Genomic DNA, 23332 nt, shown 5'->3' on the forward strand with positions numbered 1-23332 from the left:
CCCCCACCTGGCTACAACCTCCTCTCAGGAAGTTGTAGAATACCTCTGATGCTGCCCCCACTGCCTTTCAATGAACAAAGTCTTCCTCCCAGGACAGAAGCCAACCAATTCTGGCTCATGATTGGGAAACTCACAGCTGGTTCTTCTCTGGTCTGTGGTAGTAGGTACTTCTGTCTTTTGCTGCCAAACCCAGTGACTAACATCTGGATACGACTCCTGGAGGACAATTACAGAGCTGTACTCTCCTTGGCACAGACAGTGTAACAAGGAGAAAAGAGCACAAGCTGCAGCTGGAGGGAAGTAGGTCAGACAGTAGAGAAAGCTGCATACCCAAGAGGGCTGTACATCCCTGGGACCATGCAGGTGGAGGCCATCATCCTTGGGAATTTTGAAGGTTCCACATCTGCCCTGACTTAGATCACAGGCTGACTGTGAGGCTGGACTGGAGACCACCAGAGGAGGGGTCTCCTACAAGGGGCCCTTGTGTCTGTGCTTGTGCTTTCCTGTCCAGACAAGGGAGGGCCTGGATAGTGCCTCCCATCTGTTCAGCAATTTCCATTTTCACTTGGTTATCTTACTCAGTTTTCTTAGGCAGCTTCAGAGATGAGATCCAGGCTTAGTCTAGCTGGCCAGGATCTCATCATGTCCTGCAAGTGTTCTAGACTGTGGGCTGGTTAGTGCACAAAGCTTCCGTCATGGGGGAGTGCAGTTACACTACATCACGTTAGATGCAAGAGCTGTATGTCAAGACATTCAGCTGCTCAAGACATTCAGCTTCCAAACCTTCACAGAACTCAGGAGAAAAATCTGCACTTGGTGTATTTATTTCTCTTGCGTCATCATCCTGCTGACCACTTCAGATTTCCTAGCATATGTGTGTTCTAGTGATGATCACAACTCCTCAGGTAGGCAGAAGAGATTTGAAGAGAAATCTGGCTAGCCACCGGATCCCACTTTGACTCCTTGGGCAAGTAACCAAGATCGTGGGATTCCCTGAAGGTGGACAGTCTCCTTGAATCAGTGATACTCAGCTTTGCTGCAAGGAAAGCCTTTTGTACGGTAGCCTTTTGAAGAGACACCTGCTCTGCCTGATGTCTGCAGGCTTGCTTAGGCCTCACAGTGAACAGCAGTGGGACCAGGAGTCGTGATCTTCCCAAACAACACGCAGGTTACTGAGACCCAGCTGCATCTTTTCAACAGGGAGTTGAACTTTGGTTCCTGAAACTCAGAAGCCAGCTTGGTCTTGGGTAGCAGAAAGCTTCTTTCTGTGAAACAGGGGAGTGAAAGAATGATGTTCTAGTTTCAGAAGAAACTGCTGAGCTAGTGGAGTGTCCAATGACGAGTTTCTCAAGGCTGTCTTTCTGACAATAAATGTGGCAATGTGCTCTTTAGTTTTTGCAGGTTGGAGGGGGGGAGATTAGGCTTCCATTTTTATTGGTCTTTGAACCAAGGTTGTTGTATTTGCTTTTCTTTTGTAATGAAGCAGGATCTTGCCAGCGTATAAAAGCTCTGTAAGGTGGAATTTGCCCTCTTGTTGAATTCAGAAGCACATTAGTACTTACAAGGAAGTTGATAAGCAATAATATTTTCTTCGCTGCCCAGGTAACCAGCAGAGTGAAAGAGGGTATTGTCTCTGAAGAATGCAGGCAAGTTGGCATTATCTTTCTGTACACAGGCTATCTTGGAAAGCTGGAGGTGAACCAGAGGAAGGAGGGGCTTACTCTCCAAAGAGGGTGGGGTGGCCCCATGCTCTGCTTCAGTCATACTGCCTCTGGCCCTTCCCGGGAGCTCTGATAAGCCTAATGAAACTGAACTGAGTTTTGGAGTAATTTTGGGTTTTTCCAGTCTTTCATACTCCCTAACCCACTACGGTATTTTGTAAAGGCCACGTTGACTGAAGCTATTTGTGTCCTCAACTCATCATCTTTCTTTCTGTCAGAGCTTGCAGGGTATGGGCACATGCTCTGCAGTATGAAGCAGACAAGGGATGGGTGAAAGGAGAGGTTGAACTGCCAGAAAAATGTGTTGCCAGCAAGTATGGGATCATCCCTGGAGTACTGTCTTGTCCCTCCTGAGATGCACAAATTGACTTTGCACTGATTGATCACAAATGTCTTCACACTCACCGAAGGGTGGGCTGTGCACTTCAGCTTGATTTCTAGCTGATACTGGCTACAAACTATTAATGAAGACACTTCCCCCGTGACTGGGGGTGATTCTGATGTTTCACTGCCTGTGCCTGAGTGAGAGATGTGAATCTTCAGGAAGCAGAGCTCGAGGCACCCTTGGCAGTGGAGTGGCAGTGATGGTGCCACAGGTGCCTCAGACTCCCTTGCTCCAGGGTGAAGCAAAGTTGCTCATGGGAAGAGCAGTGCTTGCCTGGCCTCTGCAAGGAAGTCCAAAGTTTGGCAACAGACCCTCCATAGACACATCACAGCCCTTGAGCTTCCTAAGCAATCTGGGGGCTCCCAGAGTGCTTTGTGTCTCTCATGAGGGGTAAACAGGCCCAGGAAAAAAGATGAATGTCAACTTCTGTCCCCGATGTGTATAGCAGCTCCCTGCAGTGAAGAGAGCAGCTCTTCAGTGAAGGCTCTGAGGGTCCTGGTGGGCACCAAGTTTGACCAGAGTCATCTGGGTAACCCTGCAGGCCGACTGCAGTCTGGGCTTCTCCACAAGACTCTAGGCAGGCAGGTTTCCCAAGGAGGCCAGTGAGATCTCCATTCGTCTCAGTCTTCCAAACTCAGCTTATCAGCCTGAGCAACATGACCTGCTCTTGTAGTGAGCTTTGCTGGGGCCTGAGGACAGAACTCAGGACCTCCAGATGTACCTTCTGGCCTGATTTGTTCATGTGATTCCATGTGTTTTGTTGTTGCAGTTTCTTTTTTCTTCTTTTACTTGTCCCAGGGGAGGCTCAAGTACACATTTGGTGTCAGGTTTGGAAGTGACCACAGCAATAAAATGAAGAACAGGTGACACTTCAGCCAGTACTTCATGATGCGCACCTCACAATGTTCTGGGGATCCTACCCAAAATACAGTCTTGGATTCTTCACCAGATCAGGTGACTGGAGGGGATGAGCCTCTTGGAAACTGCCTAAAGCTGTGGTTTCTGCCAGTTTTCTTTTTGCTTTCTTCACTGCTCCTCGCCATTGCTGCTGGCTGTGCTGGGATGACCCACTTAAAAATAACCTGTCTGAGCTATTTTTGTGAGGCGCATGTGCTCCCTTATCCATCTCCCTGCTGCACCAGCACGATAGAAGAGCAAACCCATGGAGAAATACCAGTTGGTGAGGATGTGGCAATAGCATGAACGGGTGTCACCATCAGGGAGTTATTATGCTGGAACCCATCTGGCATTGCTGCCTGCCTTGGGGAGTGCATTGTGGTTTCAAATTGTGACTGAATACAAAGGCAGTTAGAAAGCTCATCCAGGATGACCACTGGATTTCTGCTGTCCCAACCTCATCTTGTGGAGAGCGGCCTTGTTTCACTCACTCCTGGCAGCCCTTTCAAGCACATACGTGCTTAAAATTATTTTTAGGTCCACAACACTTGGTGTATCCTCTAATGTGAACAAAATTTGCATAGTGTGCTTTTTGCCAAGTTGGGGGCTTCGATATATCTTTGGCCCTTGGTCAGCTGCCTTGGGGTCCCTCACAAGAAAGATGCTCTGAGACAGACAACGTGGTACCAGTTGTTTGTGGAGCGCAAGGCTGCAGTGGATTTCTGGAGTCTTGCTGTTCATACAGGCTAAGTCTCTGCAATGTTTGCCTTCCCTGGCCCCATCCAATGAGTGGGGGAGGCAAAAGTACTGAAATCTCCTTCTGCTTGTGGTCTAAGCAGAAGATGCCTATATCAGTGGAGGAACCACTGTCTCACCTCTCCTGAGGCTGTGTCCACCCTTCTGTGTGAGATCTGACCTACTGCTAGCATGAGGGAAGGTCTGACATATCTCCTTCCAGGGGCATGTGTGAGACCTCATGTCCTGCTCTGGCTGTCGTGCACCAAAAATAAGGGGCAAGAGGGGCTGCTATGGCTGCTCAGAGAAAGGTATTGACCTTGCTGTTTGGAGCATGAGGAAATCAACTCATTATTTTAATCTCGAGTGACTCCTTCACCTTCCTACTTCATGTCCTCTGTATTGTGCAATGTTTATACTACAGGCAGAGCTGTTTTTTCACAGCCAGCCTTCCAGAGCACCATATTTAAGTATCCTTGCTGTGCCAGAGAACTGCAAATATTTTTGAGAATTATTTAGAGCTGGGTTTTCTCATGAAAGATAACACACCTCTAGAATATGTTGTTCTTTGAGATCTTGTTCGCTACTGTCAGTTTGTCCTCCACTACCTCTGCAAATCCTAGTCCACTTGAACCAGCATCATGTCCTTCCTCAGGTAGCCAGGAGCCTTCACATTGTGCTGCTGAAATGAGGTGACAGAAGCAGTTCCTACAGCTCCTGGTGGGCTGCCAAGGAGAAGGGACCTTTGTGCTTTTGCTGAGGACCAGTACTCAAACTAGCATTAGTGAGGGACAAAGTGCCTCTTTCCATCGCCTGCTCTGCCTCTGAAAATACAGAGATTTGAGCATATGGCTGATGCTTAGTTTGGTGAGGGCTCTTTATCCATACTCCCACATTAGGGAGTGGTAGAGGCTGCTTTATAGCACTGGAGAAGGATGAGTAGAGCGTGCTGAGAGGCTAGTGAGGCCACCTTGTCCCTCTTGGGAAGGGCAGGCTGTGAGCTGCTGATTTTGGGGAGTGGCACTTGTCTGTTTCCTAAAGTCAGCTGAAATCTTAGTCTGAGCTCCCTTAATCTGAGCCCCGGAACGGGTGGGTGTGGATCCTTATGAAACAAAAGACAAAGAAAGGCAATTGATAAAATCGAGGCCCATCGCAGGATGGCTGATTTAAAAGCCTGGTTCCCAGCTGGCCTATTTAAAAGGCTTCCAGCGCTGGTTGCAGATAGCGTTGTTTTTCCAAGGATATGCCTTTGAGCAGCTGTAAAAAGGTCCTGCTGCCTGATAGAAAGGCGTGCTGAAAGGTTTTTATTTGCTGCTGTGGATTGATTGGAGTACAGATGCTCTGGAAGACGTGCTACATTATTCATGTGGTAGATACCGTAGCTAAAAGCTAATGCACAGCCTGGAGGCTGAGAGGAGTGGTATAGTCCTTTGTGTGGTTTTGTTGATTCACTAGAGAGTCTGGACTGCTCTTGAGCTTTTTTTTTTGAATACTGAGATTGATAAAGCAAATCGAGGAATGCAGATCACTTAGTTAATGGCTCTCCACCTCCTTTCTTGTTTACAAACTACTCCCAGCTTTTTTTTTTTTTTTTTTTTTTAATGCATTATTCATACCAAAGTGCTTGCTAGGCTAATCCTGTTTGCAGGACTTCACCAGTAACTCAGTTTTCATGTGGCAGCAACTTAAACTGCTTCCCCTTCAAGGCTCAGGTGTCTGCAGTAACTGTCCCACTTTGGATTCTCTATTAGCGCTGCATCACATCTGGTGGGGAGAAGATCTTGCTGGACTCAGCAAGGCAGACCTTGTTTCCTAAACTAACTACAGGCAGTTACCTAGACGTGGGGACTGACTAGTTGGTACTAGTCTGGGGGCTGAGTGCTTAAAAAGCCAGCCTGAGAACATGTCTGTCTCTGTAGCTCCCTTCAGTCTCTGTTAGCAGTTGGCTGTCAAGTGCCATGGTCAAGACTGTGGTCTAGTGGTTGGGTTGCCTGTCTGAGGACTCTGAACTGATAAACCTCACCTCCAAGGCAGCATCTTTGCAGGAAGGAGTTTGCTTCTGGGATCACAGTTGTGAAAGAGACATACCCTCAGTGCAGGCTCCACCCACCCTGCTTTAGGTGGAACGGAGAGGTGAAAGACACCATATCTGTATTGTTTATTACTCTCGTAACAATAAACCTGTAGCCTCTGAGCTTGTAGTATTGTTTGAGATCACGTGTGTAGATGGTATTTAAAGCTCTGGGTTGTGAGCTTTATGAGCTTTATGAGCCACCATAATCACATTGTCTCTTGACTTTGGATCCAAAGGAATTTATTGCTGATAATTTGCCCTTGATAGTGATATAACACAGAAGTGGAATTTGGATGGCAAGGTGCGTCCGGGGGTGTGTGACCTACTCTCTTGCAGATATGTCTTGGAGAGTGTCCATGGCTTCGAGGCGTGGAGGGGAGCCTAATTTAAGCAATAACCTTCACAAACCATTTGGTGTGGTAGATTTGAGAGAAGCTAGACCAGTAACAAAATGGTCTGTGCTAATCTGGCATCTGACTCAGGAGACTGGTGTCTGGTGATGAAATTCTGAGGGCTCCCGATTTTGTCTTGAAGCAGTAGCCCAACACAAACGGTGGTAAAACATCTGTGAAAGACAGGAGATTGTTCTTTAAGTGTGTGTCTTACAAATTGTAGATAACACTGACATTCCTTTGTTTGCCTTCAGGGTTGCCTTTTTGAGGGCCTACTCATATTACAATTTGATACTTTGGAGATGGCAGCACACGGGTGGATTTTTGAAAAAAGTGCAAACTCAAAAGCATAAACCCTAGAGCATCAAATTAGTGAAAAATGTTGCCTTGGTGAGGGTCAGAGCCAGCAAGCTGGCCTGTAATAAGGCTGTGGCAAATGGACACACCGGGGCAAGCAAAATGCCTGGTAGAGCAGCAGGGCCATGTGATTTAGATGCTGTGTGCATATGCCCATCCTCTGACTGCTGCTGGGTGCAGGGAAACAACTGGCCAAGGGCAACAGTCAGACATGCTGGACTTTAGAGGAGTATGATGCATTACTTGCAAAAGTAATCAAATTGGCAGGAGTGCATAAATGCTCCAAAGAAAGCATTCTCTGGGGGCTATTCCCCATCTCTTTCCTGTGCAGGAAAAGGCAATTTCTGTTTTGAAATTAAAGAGCTATGTCTGGAATAAGAGGAAGGAGAAATGAAAATGGCATTGATAGAGTTATCTGCCAAGCTATAAAGTGTGAGCTGTAATTGCTCTCTGATTTCTAGAGCTATTGCTTTTCATGTACTGCAAAGCACAGACACCTTTACTGCCACTGGGTTTTCCAGGCCTATTTATGTGGGAAAACATTTTCAGCTGAAGCTAAAGCCTGTAATTATATTAGTACAATCACACCGGCATTGCTGGTCCCCCTTGGCATGCAGAAAATAATTCAAAAGGGGTGCTTCTCACAGGGGAAAAGATGAAGGTGTTCTTCATCCCATCTTGCCTGTAGGGAACCACAGGGCCATTTGTTAGTGTGCAGAGCAAAACCCAGTGTGGACAGCCTGTGCTGCAGAGAGCTGTCAGGCTGCACAGTGCTGCAGGCCTGACTTTCCACAGTAGGAGCAGCAAGACTTTGTGCAACCCCAGAAGGTAGGCTGTGACAAGGGGCGTTCTGGCTCACTGATTTTGGATTTGGGCTCCTGGGTGTTGCTTCAGACATCCAGCCACAGGTGAGACAAGAGGCCTCCTCTTGCTGCGTATAAGACTTTCTGTGACTGATCTGCTAGTGATACAGATATTTGGTGTGCTGGACCTTGAGCTTAGTCTCATGCATTGGAAAAACCTGCTCCCAAAGCCCCAGGAGAACAAAAACTTGGTGATCCTGAAGAACTTGTACCCCTGGCAGGCTGTTATGAACAAGCAGTCTTCTGTTCCTCGTGCAGTCTGGTCTGGGGACCCCAGTGGGTATCAGGATACTGGTTGCTTAGCTGGTGAGTTTACACCTAACTGGCTTGGCATACTCTGTGATCAGCTCAGCAGTGCAGTCCTGCCTGGCAGGGGTCACAGCTTCTATCCACTTTGGGTTCCTGGAGGGACAAATGCAGAGCCCTTCCCAAACCCGGTTAAATTCTTCTGCAACAGCAAGAAGGGATGAATAGTAATTTGGGTTACAGCGGGGCAGTTGATGTTAGGCGTTGCTCATGGCAGATGTGTGAGGAGTTAGTGTGGGCTGCAGGACACATGAAGAACTGTCTGAAATTGACTCAGAGCAATTAACAGGTTCTGTTTGAGGACTCTTCAGAGGATGGAGGAGATTTCTGAGCTCTAGACTGAGGGAAGCGTGAGCTTCTCTGTAAGGGTAAATCAGAACAAGTGGAACACAAGGGAGAAATAAGGAGATGAAAGAGGCAGCACAAGCATGGCAAAACCAACCATGTCAACACACTGATTTCATGTTACAGAGGGTGGTGAGCCCAGTGGATGTGGGATCCTTTTATCCTGACTTTAGAAAAATGTTCAATGTTGTCCCACACAAGTAAGATAAGGGAGTGTGCACTAGACGCATCTGTCTATGGTGAGGTACATGTAAATTTGGTGAGAGAATTATAGAGAAGAACTTATGTGACAGTTAATTATCAGAATGTAAGAATTTACTGAGGAGAGTTTTGCAGGGTTCTTCCCGACATCTGTTGCTTTTTGGTATTTTTATTAGCAATTAGGACAAAGGAATAAATAATAAGCAGGAAATCAGGAGCAGGAAGCTTGCAGAATGACAGGGTTCTGGTTTGAAACTGCCTTGAAGAGCTGAAGTACTGGCATGGGAAAATTAGGATGCAGTTCAGCAGTGAGAGGTTCAGGTCTTCAGATGGTGCAGTACCATCAGACCCAGTGCAGTTCTGCAGAGAAGTGTCCAGAGGCTGCAGTTCATTCCAGGCTGAACACGACTCATTGACATGCTGTAGCAAGCAAATGATAAATAGGAACAGGAGAGTATTTGGTAAATTATAAAGGAAGCATCTGTTCATGTGTATTACTGAAATAGATGTATGCCAGTTTTAGGTGCAGCTGCTCTGGTAAAATGCAGATGAGCCAAAGAGTGCAGAAGCAAGGAGAACAAATTCATCAGCTGTTGAGAAAACAGAGTTGACAGGAGGAGAATGAAGTAAAAACTGGAGAAGACTGAAAAACTGGGTATAGACTTTTGTCTGGGATCTGGCTAAATAGAGTAAGAAGCAAGTGACACTGCACAAAGGGAGATTTAATTTTGACAGCAGCGAAAAGCTGTGCAATTTTAAAGGCAGCTGAGAGCTGGGATAAGTTTAGCAGGAATATGATGATCTCTCTATTACATGAGAATTGTAGGGAAAACATCCTTAGTTAGAATGTAGAGAAATGAATTAGAAGAACAGAAAAAAAGATGGACTCCCAAGACCTGTGGTGATCTGCTTCTGCTTCTTGGGAGACGTGTGGGCATGTAAATAGGGTAGTGAGAGTCTATTTTGAACTTAAGCCCGCAGCACTCAATTGTAGGTATTTCCCATTTTTCACAAACCACTTACCCATTTGAGGACCTTCTTGCTAAACTCATGATGCCTTATCACTGTGGTGAGGAAACATCATAGTACTGGAATCTGAGTGCATCATCTCACAGTGATTTTGGGTTTTGTTAGTGCAGTTTGACTTGTGAGGCCTGGTAAGAGTTTACAAAAGCTGTACTGACCCTCTATCTTTCTCACTTTTACCTGTGTATGTACTATGTTCCACTTTTTACTGCTTTGATGTCACGCTTCTCCCAGCCTCCCCTGAAAACTGTCTAACCTGTCTGGTCCTCAGTTGGTTTTGAATGAGGGAGTTCACACTGGGGTCCAGCTGTTTTTGTTGCTTTAAGTCACCTGGTTGAGTGCTGCTTGTTTTGCTTCCCCTGAGCGTGGCCTGTCTGACGAATCCCTGGAAGGCATTGTTGTGTAATGGAGACATCTCCCATCTTCTTCACACTGAATGTACACACAAAGTTCTGGTCTACTTTCACTGTAGCAGCTCAGGACGCTCTCCCTAGAGATCACTGTGCAGATTTCACAGGGTCAGAGCGTGGTGGAGGGTGAAGGCACCTCTGGAGACCACCTAGTCCAGCTGCTCAAAGCAGGTTTAAGGCCTTGTCTGGTTGGGTTTTGAGTATCTCTGAGGATAGAGACTCCACACCCTATCTCAGCAAACTGTGCCTGACAGAGGCAAAATGTTTGACTGCCCTCATAGTCTAAAAGTTCCTTCTTACAGTTAACTGCCTGACTAAGCTTGGCTGACGGGCCTGTGGTTCCCCAGATCCTCTGTCTTGCCCTTTTTGAAGATAAGGGTGACATTTACATTTTTACAGTCCTCAGGAACATTGCCCCATAGCCATGAGCTTTCAAAGAAAACCAAGAATGATGTTGCAACAGCATGGGTCATCTTCCCCTTCCTGCGGGTCCATCCCATCAGGTCTTTGTGCATGTCCACAATCTGTTCAAATGTTCCCTGACCTGATCCTCCTCCACCAAGGGTAAGTCTTCCTTGCATTGGACTTTCTAGATCTCTCAGGGACCCAGAGTCCCCGAAGGCTGATCTTAGCTGTAAAGACTGAGGTGAAGAAGGCATTCCATGGCTCAGTCTTTCCAGTGTCCTTTCTCACCAAGTCTGCAATCCTTGCTATTTCTTCTGTTGCTTCTTTGCAAGAAAACTTCCTCATTTGTGCTTGCAACTTCTTTCTGAGAAAAAACAGAGCTGCAGTTAATATTTAGGCTTTCTGCTTTCTCTGGATAGAATTAAAGGTTTACATTTCCTTCAAGAAAGGAGCTGAAATGCTGGAGATCTGTTGTGATCTGCATCTTCCTGGTGCACCAGCAAGCAGCCTCATAGATACCAGAAGACAGGAAGGTGGCCCATACACTACCACTACCAGATGCTGGTGTTTGTTGGGGACAGATAACCTGTTAGATGCTCATCTCCAAGATCAGTTCTTAGCAATATTTCCTCCATAGGGACAGCAGTGTATTTCATACAGCCTTACCCAAAAGCTTTCACAACCCAAGGCACGGAATGCTTAAAATGAAAAAGAACAGCATGACCCTTCCAACACAAAGCTCAGATGGCTGTATTGGGGGTTTGGCTTTGATTTACTGAGGTACATTCTCTTGGGAAGATCTTGCTATAAATGAGGTGTCACCATGCAGGAGAGGACAGGAGAGAGGAGCATTTGCCTTTATGATAGAGACCTTCCTCACGGGGAATCAAGAGCTGCTGATAGGACGGGATGAAGGTGGTTCCAGATCCGTGGAGCAAAAGGGCGTCTTGGCGAAGCCTCCACCTACTCCTCCAACAGTCCAGCAGCACAGTAATTCTCGTGATGTTTTGAGGAGTCCCCTCTAGTTTCCTTGCAGGCTGAAAACCAGGGGCTGCCTCTCCATCTGCCTGGTGGTGAACAGAACTCATTATTTATGAGTATGCCCATATAAATAGTGACTCTGTCATTAAGAGATTTGCAAGCCCAACCCTGCTGGCTCCCCTCTGGCTGCTGGTGAGTCCTCTCTGGAAGCAAAAGACAGGTGTCTCTGAAAGTACTCCCTGTTTTGCTGGTTATCCAGGCCATGCATGGAGAGCGTGGGCAGAAATCTCTGGGGGCAGGTCAACCTAGAGAGGGCGGCACAGGGGAGCAGGGGAGAGAGGGAGTCTGCCTCCTGGAGGTTTACAAGGTACAGCTGGAGAGAGCTGCAGCCATACTGATATGTCACTGAGGATGGCCTTTTTCTGAGCCAGAGAATTGTTCACTAGCATATGTGATAAAACTTTGACTTACTGCTGCTTCAGAGGAAAGGGAGAAGAGAAGAGTGGGAACAGGATGAGGTGTGGTGACACCCCCTGGGAATAATATTTGTGTGGAGCACAACAAATGATATGGGGTAGAACAAATGACTGTGCTTCAATGGGCTGACAGCTCATGCCTGAGCCTGGTCCGTATTAGCATGAGAGTCTGTCCTGTCTTACAAAACCCTTTTGGAATATGAGTGTGTGCTACTTGCAGAAAACTATGTCTTACTACAATACTTGATTTAGCAAGAGGGACGTGTTTGACCACTCTGCCATTTCTAATGAAGCCCTTTTCATTACCTTGAAAGCTGGTGGCAAACAAGGACACACCGGATAGGAAACTGAAACCCAGCACCAGTTGCTTGTACTAAACAGTGGCACCTGCAGACTAGCATGATAAGCAGACACTTTTCTTGCTGCTGGCTTGCTTTGTGATCATCGTGCTCCTATTAGGGTTGCAGCCAAAAGCCTTTTCTCTGCACAAGGCAAGAAGAAAGGGTGAGAAATGCGTTTGGAGTGGTATGAGATTGGAAGTTTTAAAGCTGTCTGGAAGCAAGGAGTTCCTGTGCACACTGTTTTTTCAATGACTGTCTCTTTGAATGCTCTAGCTTAACCTCAGGAGCAGGGTTGCAATACCAGGTCTCGGGGAGAGAGATCTTTGCCCTGTGGAAGAAGCATTAGTGGCATTATTCAGAGTAAACAGAGTAATGTGATGTATTTGTGTTTGCCAAAACTGTCCCAGTCTAGCTGTGTGGATCTGGGATTTAGTTGGCCTGGCTGATTAGTCAACTGCTAAAAGCAGCCCGTTCCCAGTGAAGGTGCTTGTATGTGAGTCTTGCTGGTGTGTCACATCCAAGTGATAGATGTCCTCTGCAAGGGGTGTAAGAAACATTACCCTTGTTGGCTTGGTGTATGTACTGCATTGTTTCCCAGCTGTGCCTTGGTGCTGGCTAGGTAAGAGAAGAAAGTTTCGGAGCAGCCTGCTTAGCAGATGTTCTGCTTTGGAGATTCATCAGGAAGCAAGATGCAGCAAAGAATCACACCTCTCTGATCAGAAGAGAGGCTAACAGTCTCCTTAAAGCAGAGACACTGCAACCAAGACCCTGGGCCTGTGTGAAGAATGCACAAGCCTGGTTTGGGAGCAAGCAGCAGGTGTATTCCTGCTTCCACATAAATCTATTGTGGGGACAGCTGAGTGAGGAGAGGGGAAGTACTTTTTTATGGAGCTCTCTTGTACAGCCTGCTCTGTGTGGAGCCATGTCATGAAATTTACAGTGTATGCAGCTGGTTCTCAGGAAGAAAACCAGCAGTATTTCATGATACATTAGCTGCCTTATTTAAAATCATGTCTTTAACTGTTTCCTTTGTACAAGTCCTGGGGTATTGGGAATGGGAATGTATCCTCTGTTTCCAGTACACAGCTTGGTGTTTAGTGGAAGGCAGTAGTGAAGCTGACTTCATGTATATCAGCTTCTGGATCTAAGCTTATCTAATTGCCATTAGCGGAGACAAGATAGCTGCAATGCTTTTTGGGTCTCTCAGAATGTATCTTCTTACTTTTTGGCATCGGGTTATATTATTCACTTTTGGATGAATTTCGAAAGAATAAGCAATGTGGAAGAAAAGTGGAGGAGAGGAAGGAGATTTTAGCAAGACAGGAGAAGGATAAGATGTATGAAACTGATTTCAAGACAGTAGGAGGTAAGGGACCAAAGGAAGTAATGGATCTAGGCAGATTTCAGGAAGACACTGATTCTTACTTTGGTTTGATTTTATTACTTGAAGCTGAGTTCATGTAGAGGTTTTATTTCATGGGCTGCTGATAAATGACTGAGAAGAGGATGTGTGTCTTTCGAGGAGCTTTCTAGTTGTGCATCCTGTGCCACTTTCCATCTGCTTTTCTACATGAGGTTTGAAGTTTGAATCTCTTGTGGCATCTCCTTGGATACTTGCAAACAGTGCTCTCAAGAGACTTGCAAGGCTGCCCTATGGGTTTTTTGGCCATAGCAACATCACTTAGAAATGATAAGATTGAAAGGAAAAAGGCATTACCTATGCAATACAAGTTTAGCATTCCAAAAGAGAAAGTAAAAAGGGAAATGGAAAATTTTAATTGCATTTCAGGTTGAAATGTTCATTGTAACTTTCAAAATCCCCCTTATTAGCATTTGCCTTCCTTCCTCTTGTTTTTTTTTTTAACTCTGCATGCAATAGAAAGAGTGAAGGGTAAGTGCATTTTTCCTCTGTTGGTCCCTCTGCTTTTCAAATTATTGCTAACTTTCAAGAGATTGAAACCTCAGAGAGTCCTTCAGAACTGAAAATTCTCTTGATTTCCTGGCAGTAGGGACACAGGAGGAAGAGAGTCCCAGCTTGTCAGGATCACCTGAACAGCTGAAATGCTTTTCAGGGTAGCAGGTGAGAGGTACAGGCAGAGTTTCAAAACCTGCCTGTGAACAATAGAAAACAGTATAAATGTGTTTTGGCAGACTATCAAGTTACGTGCTTTCCCCAGGAGCGCACTGGCACAAGGTCTTCAGGGGTATGGCAGGATTTCAGCCTATGTCTCCTGATGCCAGGGCAGCTTTTTTTGCAGGAACGCAACGCAGGCCTTGTGGAGAACGGGTCTTGAAGAAAAGGGAGGCTTCATGCACATAACTGGGGGAACGTGAAGCAAACATAACCATTATTAATTCATTGGAGAGTGTTTCTATCCTGCTCAGAGGTATGCAGCAGAAGAAAACAGAGAACAATTGTTTGGCAAGGGGCATGTACATCCACACAATGGAAGCACGCCATTGTGCACTATGAACTGGAAGGCTCTCAGCCCAGGCATGGAGCGTTCTGAGCAGTTGTGGTCATTTCATCTTGTGTTTGGATAGCGAAAGGATGCAGGTTTGTCTCCTCAGGAGGTGCTATGCCAGATTCTGCTCTCCAGAAGAGCTCTGTCTGTCCTTCTGTCACTGCAGTAGTCCTGAGATCAGGACCAGAGGTAGGCAGTCTGTCACCCCCTTGCTTACCTGAAAGCAGACGGAGCTGGAGAGCTTTCTGTTAGAACTTACAAGCTTACCTGGCCTATAAATTCTGCATTGGCTTAACTGAGTGATACTTTTGCAGCCTTTATGTACCCTGCTTCCATGCCAAGACTGTAATACAGTCTTGTGAGAGACCCCTCATCTAATGTGATGCTTTGCAGGCAGCGATCTTGTACTTGCAAGGATTAGTTTGAATGAAGCTTGTCAAAAAGTCTTTGAATAAAGGGGATCTTACAGCTGGTTTCTGTCACTGGAGTCAGCTGCAAGCCTCCTCTCTACAGCCTTGAATGAGTAAAATGTTGGTAAGTGTTACCATGGGGAACAGAAAGGGTCAAGGACAGTGCCTCGATGGATGCATGCTGGGTGCTGCCAGGCCCCTGGATGCACTGTGCAAGAGGTGGAAGTGGAGAAGGGGGTTTAGTTCATCTCTGGAGTCTGGTCCTACAGGACATGGGTGTTGAGATGGGGCAGGGGTCACTTGGGCTCAGAGAACCAGCTCTCTCTGCAAACAGGGAGGTGATCTCCAGCCTTGTTAGCTTGAAAATCTTTCTGATGCCAGAGACCTCAGATACCTTCCTGAGGGAGCTCCAGGTGGCCTAGCCAAGAGGAGAAATTTCTTGTGCCCACTGAGCTTGTTCAGCTCCTATGAATTCTCCAGATGATTTGTATCACTGTGAATGCTTTTGTGCATCCATTTCCTTCCTTTACCATGATGTCACGTGATTTCTGCTTTTGGGGGTGTCACCCCTTTTGCTCACCATAATTTTCAGGCCTGCATCTGAATGGGATGGTCTTGTCCCTCTACACAAGCTGTTTGCAGTCCCTTGGAGTTGCTGAGTTTAACTTCAAAGGAAAGAGGGCCTACTTGTTTTTACAATGCAGTAGAGAAGGTTTCAGCTCAAATTCTGCATTAAACAGATGAACTGAAATTAAACTTTTGGGTTTAATCTACCATTATACCACTCCTAATAGTAACCCTGAACAGTGACATCTTTGAAAAGATCTATTCTGTCCAGTTAATGGTAGGAATGATGGCCATTGCTAAACAGTTTGATTTGCAGTGCAGCTCTTGGTACCTCCTGCAAGGAGGACCTGGAAAACTCCAGGCCTGTCAACCTGACCTCAGTGCCTGGCAAGGTTATGGAGCAGATCATCCTGAGTGCAATCCCACGGCACCTACAGGATGGACAAGAGATCAGAGCCAGCCAGCACAGGTTTAGGAGGGGCAGGTCCTGTCTGACCAACCTGATCTCCTTTTATGATCAGCTGACCTACCTGGTGGATGAGGGGAAGGCTGTGGATGTGTCTGTCTGGACTTCAGCAAAGCCTTGGACACTGTCTCCCATAATATACTCCTGGAAAAGCTGTCTTGGACACCACTTGGACAGGGGCACTCTCTGCTGGGTTAGGAACTGGCTGGAGGGCCCAGAGAGTGCTGGTGAACGGGGCTGCATCATCCAGCTGGGATCCAGTCACCAGTGGTGTCCCCCAGGGATCAGTGCTGGGCCCAGTCCTGTTCAACATCTTTATCGATGATTTAGATGAGGGGATTGAGTCCATCATCAGCAAATTTGCAGATGACACCAAGTTGGGAGGGAGTGCCAATCAGCTGGAAGGCAGGAGGGCTCTGCAGAGGGACCTGGATAGACTGGAGAGTTGGGCTGATTCCAATGGGATGAGGTTCAAGGCCAAGTGCCGGGTCCTGCACTTTGGCCACAACAACCCCCTGCAGCGCTACAGGCTGGGCACAGAGTGGCTGGAGAGCAGCCAGGCAGAAAGGGACCTGGGGGTGCTGATTGACAGGAGGCTGAACATGAGCCAGAGTGTGCCCAGGTGGCCAAGAAGGCCAATGGATCCTGGCCTGGATCAGGAACAGTGTGGCCAGCAGGAACAGGGCAGTGATCCTTCCCCTGTACTCAGCACTGGTGAGGCCACACCTTGAGTATTGTGTTCAGCTCTGGGCCCCTCAGTTCAGGAAGGATATTGAGGTGCTGGAGCGGGTCCAGAGGGAGCAACGAGGCTGGTGAAGGGACTTGAGCACAAGTCCTGTGAGGAGAGGCTGAAGGAGCTGTGGTTGTTTAGCCTGGAGAAGAGGAGGCTCAGGGGTGACCTCATCCCTCTCTCTACAACTCCCTGAGAGGAGGTTGTAGCCAGGTGGGGGTCGGTCTCTTCTCCCAGGCAATCAGCAGTAGGGCAAGAGGGCACAGGCTTAAACTGTGCCAGGGGAGGTTTAGGTTGGATATTAGGAAAAAAATTATTACAGAGAGAGTAGTCAGGCATTGGAATGGGCTGCTCAGGGAGGTGGTGGATTTACCATCCCTGGAGGTATTTAAGATGAGACTGGATGTGGCACTTAGTGCCATGATCTGGTCACCATGGCGGTGTCAGATCAAGGTTTGGACTTGATAATCTTGGAGGTCCTTTTGCAACCCAGTTGATTCTATGATTTTGTGATTCTATATGAAACAGATTATTCTGAAGTAGCTAAACGTGATCCAGCTGCTTTGGCTCTCGATGCTAAGAACTGACATCCTGACAGTAATAGTGCAACTGAAAATTGCTTAAAATGGAGATACTGGATGCCTTTCTGAATGGGTTAGTGCAACCAGGATGAGTGGGTGAATAGCCCTGCCACACTCCGTTCATAGCAGACTTACTTCACATGAAATTACGATTATTATGTGATTACTCTTTGAGCTCTATGAGTCTGTCTTATGTCCAAATCAGGGTCAACTGTAGCTCTGTTTTCATTGCTAGGCTTATATCAAATCTGCCTGGGAAATGCCACTGATAGAGATTCGTGCCATTCTCTCTTCCACTCCTGTGGCTGGTAGAAAGTTTTACTGCTGCCTGATTGAGAACTTCTTTGATTGAGTTAAAACACGTCATTTGACTCTCTTGTCTCCGCTAGACTTTGGAAGCAGATGATTTATACCCTTCTTGTAGCAACTTTTTCTGTGTTTGAAGCCTGCTGTCATGGCTTCCCTCCTTCATCTCCACACCAAAGGTTTTGGTATTTCTTAGCAGGTCACACACCTTCGATCACTGATCTATACAACTCTACACTGAATTTTCCTCTTACTGTCTGGCACCTTCCTCTAGAAGAGTCCCGAGACCTGACGTTTTTTGCGTGCTGTTCATGTTGCTGGTGATGGGAAAGTACAGCATCGTCCTCTCTGCACACTTGTGCTGTGTCATTTCTGTCCTGGACATACAGACAACTCACATCACAGTTTAGTATTTCAGCATGAAGTCAGTTTACCTCATTCCTTGCTTGTATTTTCAGAACATTCAGAACATTTTCAGGGAGTATGCCTAGAAGGAAAGAAAATACACATAGAACACCTGGGTTGGAAAGTTATGGGATTGTTCAGTCTTTTCCCTTGCATAAAGTCAGTGGAAAACTGTCTCCAACACTAAGCCCCTTGTTGAATCAGGGTGGATGGATCTTGTCTCCAAAAGAGTAAGGCATTTTGAGCCCTTGGTGTTCATTTGGCTTATGGGAGCTACATGCATATGGTGGCTGATTATCCTGCTCTGTGCAGAGAATTAGAAAATGTGTGACCTTCCTGGTAGTCAGCAGCAGAATGCATGAAGGTCCTCTCTTCCAAGTCTTCTGTTGTCATTACAGCTGGAGATGTGCATGTCTGTTCACAGGGGAATGAGGTGAGGTCTGCTTCATAGCTGCTTCTCCTTTGCTGGAGTGACACCGTCACACTGCCTCGCTGTGGTTCCCTGATGAGCTGACTGGGGATCTCATCACTGCCAAACACACTCCGGTTCCCTCTCATTCCAGATGTGAAATGACCCCCATCCACAATCTGATGTTTAACCCACATCCGATACTTTCTGTGATTTGATTCTGCTCAAGTGCCTTACCTTGGTTTTTGGTTGGGTTTTGCAATTTTTTTTTTTTTTTTTTATTAGTTTGTTTGTTTTTGGTTTTGCTTGTGTTTTCTTAATTCCTATTCTCTCACAGAGTTAATTTTCAGCTCTGAGCAGGAGAAAGCATGGACGGGACTGAAGGTGCCGGACCACAAGAAGGGCAGGTGTGTGTGCTGGAGAGGTCAGCTCCTAGCAGTGGTGTGGAGCCACACCCAAGAACTAGTATTTGTAGGAAATAAGGTGAACATCGATCTTCTGTCAGGCTTTCCCCAGGATGTAAGGAAAATTACTTCCTGGTCTGCTCCTGCCACTGCCAGGGATATAAAAAACACTAAGGATTTCAAAGATGGTATAAGACAGAATTAAAGTACTGCCAAAATTTTGAGTTTTTGGGCTATTAGGTCTGACCTTGCTGCTGTGACTCTTTTACAAATTACTGTGCACCAGAGTAGAAGGTGCTCTCAGTTTGGTCTGGATTAGGCTACCATATGTCTGGGTTTCCTCAAACATATTTCATTTTTTTCCATGTGGTTATTTTGTCCAGGACTGGGATAAATTCATCCAGAATTCACAAATGTCATGCATGGTGCAAGCAAGTCCATAATCCTAGGGTAAGTGGGATGCGAGAGGACAAACGGGAACATGCTGGCCTGTGGTGAAGCACATGTTCAGTCAGTTGGACATGCATATGCCTGTTTGTTTCTGTCTGAATTTCCTAGAGAGAAGTAAATATGCCACAGCATGGCTCTCCCAAGACTGCTCCTGACTGCTGCAGATTTACCTAGACTTCACAACCCTTTTAGGAGCTCACTCCTTTGGCAATAGGGGAAACCTTTGCACTCATGTTTCGCAGATGAGTCATGAAAAGCTAACTCTTCATAAAAAACCTCATAAAAGAGTGAGAGGTAAAGCAGAGCAAAGTCCCTTCAGTGCTACTGCATCACATTTCCGAAGGCAAGTGGTGGAATTGGCTTCTCCATCTTTAACTGCCTGCTCTTTAGAGGTCACACAAGCATTTCAATATTCATGTCTGGTAAGCATGAAAGAGCTGAGTAGGCTGTGCTTGAGTATATCAGAGTACCCCGCTGGTTTTCCAGATACCTTTTCAGATGCCAGAAAGAAGATTGCCACCTTTTCTGAGCACTAGGCTGAGAATTGCTACAGCTTTGCTTTTTTGTCTTAAAATTTCAGAATACTGAGCCAAGGACAATATGACTGTCTTTAAAAACAAACAAACAAACAAACCAAAAACAAAACCAAAAAAACCCCAAAACCCCAACCAACCAACCAAAAAAAAAACCCTACAAAAAACTCCCCCTGAGAAATGAAGTGTGGCAAATGAATCCAAGTGGAGACAGACTTTGTCCAGGTAGAACTAACTTGTAATTTTATTACCTCATATATATACAGATTCTGGGTCTGAGCTATCAAGCCATGCCAGATGTTTCTTATCCCTCTGCCTCCTGCTCCAGGGAGGATTTTGCAGCTAGCAAAATGTGGTCCATGTGAGTCAGCTCTGATGATGCTGCTCCCTCCCACTGCCCCCTCCCCCAGCAGTGAGAGACCCTGTTCTGAACACTGGGCTGATAGACAAGGATGGGGCATGGAAAGGGTGAGATGAACATGGAAATGTGTCGGTGTGGCATGGCTTTGACGAGCCAGTCTGATGTGATATTAGCTGAGGTGGAGCATGGGGGTAATCTGGGAGCCTGAAGCCCTTGTGGAGGAGACGGGGGCTGCTCTGCTGCAGGACTCACTCAGGATGGGAGACGCTTCAGGGTGGGCTTGCCTCCAAGACTGAACGGTGGGAAATGCTGCAAGTGGCCTGCTCATTGCTGGGAAACTGGTTTGTATCTGAGAGGAAGCTCGTTGAGTCACTGACAATTTCAGGAGTGGACGATAAGAGGGGAGACCAGTTATCGCTGCCTGGTACAGAAATGCAGCAGATAACATTATGCTGTTCTTCCGAAGCAGGTACTCAGAGCCACTCAGGCACAGCCCTGTAGGGAAGCTCAGCCCAGCTCTTCCCACCTTCTCTCTCTGCTGCTTGGCTCTTTGTGTGTCTCACTGCAGCTGTGTTTGGAAGGGGCATCCTTCCCTTTTGCATTGCAGACCCGCCATGGCACATCGGGCCACACTGGGGCTTCTTCTGGGAGCAGGAGATATTCCAGAAACTGCTATCTACCTACTCTCATAAGTTGAGAAGGCCACAGAGCATTCAGAGCTGCCTTCTCTGACACCTGTGTAAGGAGACAAACTGCTTTTTTCCAGCTGCATCAGCACAGTTTCTATGAGCACTGAATGTGAGATGCTGTCAAAACCGTTCTCCCCTCTCTTGCCTGACCATGAGCATTTTTTTGTCCAGCTCTGCAAGAAGCTGTTTGTGTTGCTTTCAGCTCTCCTTGTTGAGAGGAAGGAGCAGAGATGCCTCTCTTCCCTCTGGTCAGTTCTCCTCCTCCATCTTCCTCCCTGGAGAGTGGACAATGGCGTTCAGTCAGATTGTTTCTCCCAGGTACACATGTGGCATTGCGTCTACCACCACGAAGAGTGGAGGATAGTCAAACCTGTTGAAGTACCAGCTTAGGAATGAATAAGCCAACCTTTTCCTTAGAGGAAGGTAGAGGGAAGAGGAGGAAAAAAAGGGAGCGGAAAACCTGCTTTAAAAAAAAAATAAGGAAAAAACTTGTAGCTGTAGACTTGAGGCCTCCTCTGTCCTGCTATGCAAGCAGAGGAGCTGAGCAAAAAGGCTGAGCCAGGACTGCTGAGGGGAGAGGGCTGCCAGTGGCCTGTGGTTGGTCCCTACGTTGTCCTGACATCAGTGGAAGGGGGGATTTGGGCAAGCTGCACTGGGGCCCTGCTTGGGGGGATAAGTGTTACTGTAGTCCTTGTAGTACCTACACACCCACCCATGCATTTTGTACAGGGCATGCATTTATACTTAACATTTGATGTGTTGAAAGCTCTGATGGAGAATTTCTAGGTATGGTGGCCTCTTTCCTTTGCAAGGATATTCTTGTAGACACCACAGCTTGCCCTGTCTGATAGCTGAGATCTGTGAGGGTCCTGGCCACGCTGTTTTCATTAAGAGATGGCTGGAAGTTTGTCTCTTGCTGAGGAACCACATCTAGTCTGCTGCATGGCAGGCAGTGCACACAGGGGCTTATTTTACCTAGTGAAGATAGGAGGTTTTCCAACTGTAAATGGTAGGGTTTCAGTATGGTTTGGTGGTAGAGTGCCCTTGATTTTCTCCGATTCAGCTTCTTGTTCAGAGCAGGACTATTATGAATGTTAGATCAAGGAGGATTTGGCTTTGTCTAACCAAGTCATGAAAGGAGTTTCAGGGAGGGAGACTTATGACCACTTGAGCAACCTCTAATGTAGAACCCTCCTCCACACTCCTTCCAAACAAGCTTTTCCTATGTCTGTATGCCTGCTGTATTTGAGATCATCATCTCCCACTTTACCAGAAGCTGATGCTGCTCCTACTCAGACTGTTTTTCACCATATTTTTTGCAGGACCTTATTATTTTCACCATATTTATCCTCTTTTATTAAGGAGCTTTGTGTTGTGTCTGCAATAGCATCAAGAGGGACATTGTTCTACTGTGAATGTTTTTTCCAGTTTTATGATATTCCCAGTCATATCTTGTCCTCCAGTCCAAGTTGTATTGTAGGTGCTTGAAGTTCTTTCCTGTGGTAGCTGAACTTGAATTCAGCAAGTTGAGAGAGGAGAGATCTGTCTTTCCTAAACACTGTCCAAACTTGGTCATTTAATTCCTTTTATTTCCTTTATTCCTTATTCACCATTAACCTTTTACAGGTACTCTGCATGGGATGTCAGTATCTTGCTGTGTGTTCCTGCTCTCAGTAGGAATGGTATTGCAGTAATTGTTCTGTTTGCTGGGTGACTCCTTTCTGCAGAAGACCCTTGAACCTTCAGACCTCACGCTGTCTCCCAACTCAAGAACAGTATAGCTAGAAGTTCCTTGCAGCCGGGCAGTTAATTCCCTTTAAGAAAGATAATGTTCTTGCTGTAAGAAGTAAGTGCTGCATCCAGACAATACAATGATTTTTTCCCCCTGGTATGAGTAAGCCTAACTTCTAAAGCTGTAAGGAGTGTGAAGTGTGAGGACACTGCACCCCTGGGGATGTTTGGGGAGCTAGCAAATTGTGTATAATCTCAGCTCTCTTTCTACCTGTGGAGATCCCTTCTTCCAAGATTAGCTTTCAGGATTGCTGCTTTCTTTTTCAAATAACTTCCATTTCTTTGTTTTGGTTTGGGATAGGTACCTCTCACTATATCAAAGATCCTTTGCACCTAATGTTTTCTGCAGAAGAAATTCAATCAGCTAAGAATATGCACAAATGCAGGGTTAACATAGGTAAAACTTACCAAGGTGAAAGAGAGCAATAAATACGACTATGAAAGCAACTGAGGATCTACCAGGGCTGATTTTTTTTATAGGCATTTGTTTTTGTCCAAGGTGGGGTTGGTTCTGAGTTGTATCAGTGGATTGGGAAGAGGCAGGGAAATAGGACAGAACCTGTGTCCTAGTACTGTTCACAACCCAGATGTTTGCTTTGTGTATCTTTGTATTGATGGATGCTTGTAGAGATCAAGATATACATTTTCTTAGCCTTTATGAGTCATCCCAGGAGGATGCAATACCATGCCAGCAATAAAGACATTTTGGTTTAGAATTGCTTAGACCTCTGCCTATCGGATGATGATGCACTTGACTCCCTGCCACTGAGTGCATTCGTGCTTCCCTTCAACCACTTGCACATATGAGTGAGTGGCCTAAGCCTTGCTATAACTCAAAAGATGCTTGGTT

The 23332-nt window shown here is 46.3% G+C and overlaps 2 protein-coding genes across 2 annotated transcripts in view; both read left to right on the forward strand.

Annotated features, from left to right (window-relative positions):
* Positions 1-244, forward strand: part of TBC1D2 (TBC1 domain family member 2) — a 33958-nt gene extending 33714 nt beyond the window's left edge. Inside the window, exon 16 of the mRNA XM_027884675.1 lies at positions 234-244. The gene's annotated coding sequence lies outside the window, so the exon portion shown is untranslated. The remainder of the gene's footprint in view (positions 1-233) is intronic.
* Positions 1-23332, forward strand: part of CORO2A (coronin 2A) — a 58138-nt gene that overhangs the window by 11334 nt on the left and 23472 nt on the right. The window lies entirely within an intron of this gene.

Source organism: Empidonax traillii, unplaced genomic scaffold, assembly GCF_003031625.1.
Source record: "Empidonax traillii isolate 1590-97213 ecotype Southwest subspecies unplaced genomic scaffold, ASM303162v1 scaffold152:size925058, whole genome shotgun sequence".
NCBI lineage: Eukaryota > Metazoa > Chordata > Aves > Passeriformes > Tyrannidae > Empidonax > Empidonax traillii.